Here is a 10,154-nt window from a genome sequence, read left to right on the forward strand (position 1 = left end):
ATAGCTCGTGTAGAACCCCTTATACATTACTTGGAATGCATATACACATTCTGGATTAACGCATATATGGATTAAAGCCATTTTACAGAACCCATTATCAATTTTATTCAGAGTTAGCTCTCGAGAACTCCTCGAGTGCAATGGATAGCTGATGTATAATGGGTATATATGGATTAAACTAGATGCATCAGACATACGTCAATATAGGTTTAACTACTAGACGTTCTTAAGTACAATGGATAGCTTATGTAAAACCCAATAGGAATTACTTAAATGCATCTAACCATACTCGATTAATGCATATATACATAATCAACAAATGAAGTGATGTTAATTCTTTTTTGTCCCAAGCTTTCAACTCATGAGGTTTCATGGGGGGTTTGTTGTCGCCTAAGGCAACACTCAATATGTCTTCTTTCATGATTAATAGTGACATCTTACTTTGCCAAGTTGGAAGCTTGGCCCTTGAAAATTTTTCCACAAAGCTAAGGGTGCTTGTTGATGGTACAACCATGAGAAGAAAGCAAGTTAAAGAAAAAATACTCTTGATTCAAACATCACAAAAGGTTATGGACTAGTCTTTAGTAGGCATGTCAACATTTAAGGTTTTAAAACCTTAGTGGAAAGAAGACATGAGAAGAAAGAAAATAGGACAAAAATTACAAGGTCAATGACTAGGTATGCTCTATGAGGTGGGCACATATGGGATTTAATGGTGATGATGTGAGGGAAGATTTAATTGTTTACTATCTTAATATGAGAGGCATTAACATATGGAAGTATAATGGGCTCACTTGGAGGAGGATGAAGGTGTAGGCTATGGTAGCTTTTGTAGGGGTTGACATGAAGTTGCACCTTCTTCTTCTACCATGGCAAAAGAACAAGCTTTCTAAAAACTAGCATTCCTTGGAATGCTATCCCACTTCATGGCAGCTTCGCTGCCACGAAACGGGGTGCAAGGGAAGTGACTTCCCTATCTCACAGTGGGTAAGCTATCACAAAAACATCACATGCTTTACTCTCCTCTACTCAACCCCTCTATCTCCCCCTTTTACACCTCCCCCCTTTGTATCCACACTCACTCACTCAATCACTCTCTCCCTCCCTCGCTCGCCCTCTCTCTCACTCAGTAGGCTTTGTCATAGCTTGATGCACCGTCACAAAACAATCGAGGTCTTTAGATTCATGCATCGCCCACCCTCTTGGTACTCTATCAATGTGAGATCGTCAAAACCTCTTATCCTGTTTAGCTTCACCCATATGCACATGAAAACGCTGAGTATATCCACAATGTATTCCTCCCTCCCCTGCTCTATGCCTCTTCTTTGTTTGCGACCCCTCTCCCACACAATTTTTACATCTCTTCCTATCTTTTCACACACACACACACACACACACACACACACACACACACACTCTCTCTCTCTCTCTCTCTCTCTCTCTCTCTCGTACACATGTATAAAAGGATAGATACGCATTTGCATCTAGGTGTATAGAGACTCACATATGTATGCAATGCCTTTTATGCACCAAACTTATAAACTTTATCCATATGCACTTTGCATGATATCTAGAAGTAGCAAAAGACATACAAAGTGCATATTTTGTATCCTTGAGTGCAAGAAACCATATGCTTGCTTACTATATTCTCTCTATCCCCAATCTCTCTCACTATTTTTTGCCTCTTCCTCCCTCTCCCTACATGTCTTTACCCCCCTCTCCATTTGCGACTCTTCTCTTGTATATTTATTACCCATCTCTCTTTCCCACATCTATCATCCTCATTCTCTCCCTCCTCCCTTGTTATATTTCTTCTCCCTCCACAACCTCTATCTCTTCCTCCCTCCCCCCTTTTCACCTCTCCCTCCCTCCCCTCTTTTATCCCTTTCCTCTACTCTATCTCTCACCCCTTTTACACCTCTCCCCTCTCTATTCACACTCACTCACTCACGCTCCCCCCCCCCTCTCTCTCTCTCTCTCTCTCTCTCTCTCTTACACGCATGTACAAAAGGCCAAACATGCATTTAGGGATACATAGACTTATATATACATGCAATGACCATGTACCGACATTGTAATTGCATCCATACTTGCTTTGCGCAACAGTTAGAAGTACCTCTACATGATCCTTGGATGTTACAATCAGAAATAACATTGCTGAACCACAAACTCTAAGCATATCCAAGCATCAAATACAGACTCTCAGCAGTATTAACAATCCACACAAGTGAAGCAAAGCCCAAAACCAAAGCTTGCTCTAGAGCCGATAACTTTGTACCATAAATCCAAGTATCAACAAACCACAAAGTGTCACTTCTTGATTACACCTATGCATCTACATCCAAATGCTACAAAAATGTTGAAACTTTCCATGGGGCCTAACCAAAATGAGGCTTTCTTTTCTTTGAGAAATCAATGGGAAAAATTCCATTCTCCAACACAACATGCTCAAGTGAATCAAGTCCCATTGCCACTCTTCGTCCTGGTGATGGTACAGGGGATATGATAGTCTTTCCTCTCTTTCTTGCACCTAAAATTTTAAAATCCCACAATGTAAACGTGAATACATCTAACAATCGACAAAGATTACTTAACATTAGAATAACAATACATGGCTTAATATTTGCAAACCACTCATTGGTAGACATTGTCACAGCTTCATGTAGAGTCACAAAACAATTGAGGTCCTTAAATTCATACGCCGGCCACCCCTCGGTATTCTATCAGTGTGAAATCGTCGAAACCTTTGCTTAGCTTCACCCATATGCACTCAAAAACACTAAGTATACCCACAATGCACCACCTCAATAAAAACTGGAAGTAAAATCTCTATATTGACATAATCATATAAACGCTCAATGACCCTTGCAAGCGTTCTTCTTATAATATCATGTGTTGTCACTGCACGCAAGATACACTGTAGTTCCTTCTGATACTCAGAAGCTGGATAATAGCCCCAGCTTGGAGTAGGCATCTGCAAAAGTCAAGCAAACACTTACATACAATGTAGAAAATATATACTCAATTACCACCGAGTATATGCCAATTGAATATAGCACAAAGGCCATTTCACATATATGCCAAGCAGGGACTACAAAGCCATCAAAATTCAACAGATACATCTCTGCAAAAATGCAAGCATATCATTCCACTCTCCAAAAAATACATCTATGCAAAAAAGCAATGCATCTTATTGCATCTTTTGAAGTACATCCTTGTACACAACGTTCGTCGTAACATCCACAATGCTTCCATCCTCATCCAGTAAGACTCTCACAACGCATGAAGATTTTACCTTGAAAATGCAACATACAACTGCCCATGTGGAAATACTGGTGTCTTTAAGTAAAGACCAATAACAAACAACGTCTGGCCTTGCGACTTATTGATCATCATAGTAAACACTAGTTGAACATGAAATTGTCTCTGCCTCAAAGTAAACGGAAATTGCAAGGTGCTAGGAATAAGAGTGATCCTAGGAATGAAAACTCGTTCCCCCTACATTTGTCCCTGTTATTATCTCAGTATCTATCACCTTTTTATTGAATGCCTTACATATCAACCATGTACCATTACACAAACCTTTTGCTGGATTTAAGTTCCTAAGCAGAATAATAGGTGCATTCATCTTTAGCAGCAATAGATGGGGAGGAAATCCACCTCCAAGATCTAGTGTATTTAAATACTCTACAGAGTATAAAAATGAGCTATCACCTGTCTCTACAATTGGATCCGCACTATAGTATTGTATAACTTCAATTACTAATAGAGGTACTAATAATTCCCATTGGTCCGTCATCCATCACTCCCATCATATTTGCTAAGACCTTATAAACTTTCGAGCATAAAACCGATTGATTTTGACGACACCAAGCCAACCTACACATTGCTCTATACTATAGTAAGCATAAACAATAAATTGTTGCAACAATGGACCACCCTGCAACACGCACACCTCAGTGTCCTCACACACTTGTAGTCGAAATGCATAAAATTGCATCTGAGTAACATGGTCCTTATTAGACAATCCATGTATATTAATTGGAACATTAATACCACTATAAGGTATCTTTACATGCCAACCATCATCATTCATAGGAAAAAGAAGAACGTATAGCATTGGCATATATGCCCTATGCAAGTTTGAAATAGAAATACATCGTCCATCTCGACTATAAACATGTATGTCTCGACGATCAAGAGTATTCTCATCGCCTTGTCCTGGCATGATAGTCGCAACCTTAGTTGCCACTGGAGCTGAGTATTGTCTATTAGCATGTTGAACCCCCAAAAATAGTCATTCTCAAATCATGCAAGGGATTGTTTTGCAATTGCATACCCACAGATCTAAAAGCTTGTGCATATGCATTGTGCTGATACATCATAGACTGAAGCTTCCCAAGCAAATTTGGCAATAAATTAGGCATAACATCCAACCGATTAGATAACTCATGCTCAGTATCATGAACATAAAGTTGCGCAAATCTTGGCCTTTCCTGTTGTTGCACATTAGGAATCAAAGGGCCTATACGACGATGATAATGAAGCCATGCACTCTAAAGGTATAAGAATTTCCCACAACAGACAAAAGCTCATCAACATTGGCACCAAGTGACACAAATGCAAGAGTACTATTATATGCTCGTATATTATTTTTAAATACTCTACTTTGAGGATGCATACCATGCAATAAATCATGCAATAACTGTGGTGGATATTGCAACGGTAGCACTTGAGTCTCACATCTCCACAATTTAGCAAACATTGCTCACACATCTCAGAAAGACTCTCCATGGAATGCACAATCGGGTCTTGAAATAGCAATATTGTAGTCGCATGATGAATATCCATTGCAGGCAAAGCACATAAAATGGAGCAAAAACCTCCATTTACAGGACTAAAGGTTGGAGCATTATTGACATGTGACTCTTTAATCACATGATTTCCTAGATTTTGGTGATTTTCAGCATCACAATTATAATCATTAGCAAATTGTTGCTCAATCAAACTATGAAGTCCCTCATGAATCAAGCTACCATGATTTAGAGCCTCTCCTTGCAAAACGTTATGACACTCAACTATGGTAGAACACATCTCTTTGTGCCCCCTTCGGTCATGTTTTGCCATTTGAGCCCTAAGCCTAGCAACCTGTTGTCGTCTATGTCGTGTAGAGTTGAGTCTATGCTTATGAATATGTAACGCATAATCCTTGCTAGTTGTTCGATGCGAAAATCCCATATTGTTTGGATTCTCACAAAGCCTACAGATCAAGAGAGACCATGCATTCTTTCAAGGAGAGACTTGATTGGGATTAGTAATTTAAAAAAGACTTAAAAGTAGAATCAATCTAGAATCACATAATCCAAAATACTACATCAATTTAAATCAATACAATCCTCTTGTGCGCAATGAATAATAGTAGTCAAAATCAGAATCATAATATATTTTTATATGTTCTATACAATTAGATATCTAATCCAAAGACACACGAAAAAAAACTAAATCTAATTGGCAAGTGATCCCCCAAAGCCTATAACTCAAACCCAAACATCACTCTTCAACATGAATGTGCAATATATATAAAACGTTAGGATTCTTAAATCAATGAACTCTTTTCTATAGATTGCAATACATAATAAGTATTTCTATAGATCAAACCTTAAGAAACAAGCAATATACTTAAAAATAAAAATGTATCTAATATTTACAAACTCTTCAAAAGAGAAAGAATGCACATTATTCCAATCCATATCAAGTTCCTAGACATTGAAACTGATATATGAGAGAGAGAGAGAGAGAGAGAGAGAGAGAGAGAGAGAGAGAGAGAGAGAGAGAGAGAGAGAGAGAGAGAGAGAGAGAGAGAGAGAGAGAGAGAGAGAGAGAGAGAGATGTCCATATCCAAGAGAATATTACTCTTTGATATGTACTACATTGCAAAAATCAATGAATTTTTCTCTCTAAATTGCAAGACTTAATAAGTCTATCTATAGATTAAACCTCAACAAAGAGACAATGGACACATACATAGAATTATAAACGCAATCAATGTTTACAAACTCTTTAAAAGAGAGAAAAAGAGAGAGAGAGAGAGAGAGAGAGAGAGAGAGAGAGAGAGAGAGAGAGAGAGAGAGAGAGAGAGAGAGAGAGAGAGAGAGAGAGAGAGAGAGAGGTGAATATTCAAACATTACAATTAGAGAATATTACTCTCGCATGCATTACATTGTAAAAATCAATAAAGTTGTATCCACATTGCAAGACATAATAATTCTTTTATAGATCAAGCCTCAAGAAAGAGGTATCACATCGTTACATTAAAACCAATATAAGCATTACAAAAAGGAAGCACACATCATCACAAAAAAAACACTGGCCCAAGCACTTTAAAATAAGATATAAGCGAGACAATAATAGATCATAAGCCTCATCCGAGCAAATCCTCCTCAATTGTGACCGTTCATTTGATGATTCAATCACTGTAGCAAGGCATTAAACCTATTAACATTCATTTGAAACTGCAAGAATAGTAGTCGACAACCCCTTTGGCTCGTGGTCATCTTCAAACCCCCAAAACAATGCCCACATATCATTCATAAAAAAATTCATCAACTTGCTTGTCTCAGAGACAATTGCCGAAAGTTCCCTCACTTTACCACCCAAACCACTCGAGACTTGTTGAAGAACACTCTCGGTGTGCTTTGTCTCGCACACAACACCGTACAAATCTTTAGCTTGTTCATGCAACTTTGCAGAGTAAATGGCAAGCACATGATTGACACGTGTGGATAAACTTATATGCAATTCCATCAACTCATTCATCTTGGTCTCGAGAAGTTTAAAATCCAAAGAACTTGAAGCAGCCTTTGTGTTTCTTCGAATCGTTGATGTCCTTGTGGATTTAGTAACATGCCACTTCTTTCATCTTTCGCATGTTAACTTTATTCACTCTATTAAACTCCACATTTTGGCTACAAAAAAATACACAAATGACTATCTCCCCAAAAAGTACATAATATCTTGACGCAAATACAATTAGAATAACTATCTCCCATACCCATGCGAATTGCTCTAAGCAGGCAAGCGTCGACGAGATGATGTTGTGGTTGTTTTCTTTAATTCAACCGACTCAATTGCATTCAATGGAGTCGAATGCACTATGTCTGGAACATTGTCCATTGCTTTGCTTTGTTCCATGATAACTACACGAAACTTTCAATAGAGTATAAGAGTCCCAATAGAGAAATCTCAAAGCCATTGAAGACACAATCGATAAACACATTTGTAACTGAAAACCCTAGATCGAAAGTGTCTTGGACTCAAAGACAAAATAATAGTCATGCATGAACACGTGTAAACAACCATGCATGAGCACATACATACATAGTGCTCGCCAAAAGCCAATTAATGATTTTCCTCTCCAATGGATGTCCATTCATCCACATGTGCACATGTTACTCACTAAAGGCCCATCAAGCATCACTCAAACTTGAAGATATGTTAGTCTCGAGGATATCTTGGACTCGAAAGTGAAAGAATACACACGTATTAGGCCCAACACGCATAACCAAATGCATATATGGCCATGCCTTAGCACATGCACATATCACTCAACAAAGGCCAGTTAAGTATTGTCTAACCTCCCTCCTTTTCACCCACGCCCTCTCTCTCTCTCTCTCTCTCCAGGCCCTGCTAATGGATGTTTGTTCGTCTACATCCATACATAGGTCTTGCCAAAGGCTTGAATGTGTTGAAGATCCAAAGGTGTTCGATGCTCAAAGACAAATGAATACTAAGGTGAAAATATAAAAAAATAAACTATTAAAATGAGTTCAAAATTTTTTAATAATTTGGAAGAGATAGATTTTTTTTTTCAAAATGGAAATTTTCATCAATCGAATCAAATACAACAAACTCATTTAAAAAGTCTTGTAGAGGTTATATATATCAAGTATGTGGCGATTTTCAATTTGGAAGACATAGACAATGCTCTTCAAAATGGAGATTTTCAAGGATGTGCTTATGCGGCGACTCATCCAAGGTAACATTGCCAAAAAACCATCTAGATACACTTTAAAAGAAGCAAGTTGCACATCAAGGGCAATGTTCTCGAGTGTAAGGGGATGACCCCACACGGCGATTCATCTGGGTTAACATTGGCAAAAACCTATTAAGACAAACTTTCAAAGAAGTAAGTTGCACATCAAGGGAAACGTTCTCATTCTTGTGCGCAATTAACTCACATACACCATCCTCTATATGACCAACACTGTCAATAAGATCTTTCATCTTCTCATCATGATCATCCAAGGATCCAATACGTGGCCAATATTTTCGGACATGGTCATATATCTCCCCTATGTAACCCTTGATTTCTTCTAACTCATCATGTATCCTCACCCCATCACAAAGGTTCCCTTTGTATTTCTCCTCCAAAATTCTCTTAATCTTCTGTAGACAACTACCAATGCTCTCGCCAAGAGAAATCGAAGCCCTTTGACGTCAAAATAGTGCCTTCACTTGCTTCTCAAGCCCATCCAAGCGATGAATGACTCTCAAGAAACTAAGAAAACTTTCATACCCTCCAACATGCCTGAGTGCATGACGAACTGCCATCTTCCTTATAACCTCTTTCCCTTTGCACATATTCATTTGCACGCTGGGAGCGCACTGCACAACATTTGCTGCAGATACATTTTTGTCCACCATGCTGCGCAAAACACATGCGCCAACATTGAGGTGCATATCGGCTATTCTTATTTTATCTTAAAATTTAAAAAGAGTGAAAAATCCTAGATGGTATTAGATTAACTTCCAAAGCATTAAATTTAAAACACATGTGCATTAGACCATATGATTGATTACAATAGGATTTGCTCTAGTAAGTAGCATCTAGAGTGAGGTTTCAATTTGTTTATCCCACACATAGGACTCAAGTGGGTCTTTAAGGTGCATTTGGATTATTTCAAGCAAATTCCTATGGCTCCCTAGGCGAGAGATTAGAGTTTTTATCACAATGGATGTATCCATTTCATGAAGCAAAACCCCCCTCACGTGAACAAATTCAAAGATCAATTGCGATGAGCAAAGTCAAGGATCGAACCCAATGTCATAATGACCAATGAGTTGGTATTTTAAGTGGTGTACCTAATGTTGCATGGTGCACACCATACAATATCCTTTCTTAGAAAATCATGCCCTAGGACAATGCAACATTCCCAACTCTTGCCAATAAAACTATAGTTCACACACTAAACAACCTCCTAAGTTTAAAAATGTCAATAATAGATTTTTAATGCCATGAAGTGTTATTATAACCATGCCAACCCCACAAATCGCAATGAGCAAGACAAAGGATAGTTGTACCTCTCAATAATGAAAGTCATGATCATGAATAAATAAATAGTAATATAATATAATATAATATAGCTCCACTTTGGTACCTTTAGGGGTTGACAATATAATACATATATCTTATAAAGTCACTACAGAACCTTCCACTCCATAAAATACACGTGCATTAGACCAGTGAGTTGGCTTTTTAATTGGTGTACCTAAGTTTGTATGGTGCACATAATACAATATCCTTTCTTTGAAAATCATGCCCTAGGACGATACAACACTCCCCACTCCTGCCAATAAAATTATAGCTCACACACTAAACAACTTCCTAAGTTTAAAAGCGTCAATATAGGCTTTCAATAATGCCCCATGAATCGCAATCAGTGAGGCAAAGGATACTTCTATCTCTCAATAATGAAAGTCATGAGTACCTTTAATGATCGATAATATAATACATATCTTAAAGTTACTACAGAATTTTCCACTCCATGTTTAAAAATCAACGTAAAAGATACATTCCACTCCATGACTTAAAACACATATCCTAAAATGTTTATTAGTAAATTAAACTTAGTTATAATAACAATAATCTGAATAACAAAATAATAACAATAACAATAACAATAAACTAATATCTATATCTATTTAATCTAATCTTCTAATCTAAATATAATATATAATATAATAATAATAATAATAATAATAATAATAATACATAAAATAAAATAATAAAACATATATCTTATCTATAATAATAATAATAATAATAATAATAATACATAAAATAAAATAATAAAACATATATCTTATCTATACTA

This window comes from Lygodium microphyllum, chromosome 29 (genome assembly GCF_053477565.2).
Source record: "Lygodium microphyllum isolate KBCC chromosome 29, Lygodium_microphyllum_v1.1.10, whole genome shotgun sequence".
In the NCBI taxonomy this organism is placed as follows: Eukaryota; Viridiplantae; Streptophyta; class Polypodiopsida; order Schizaeales; family Lygodiaceae; genus Lygodium; species Lygodium microphyllum.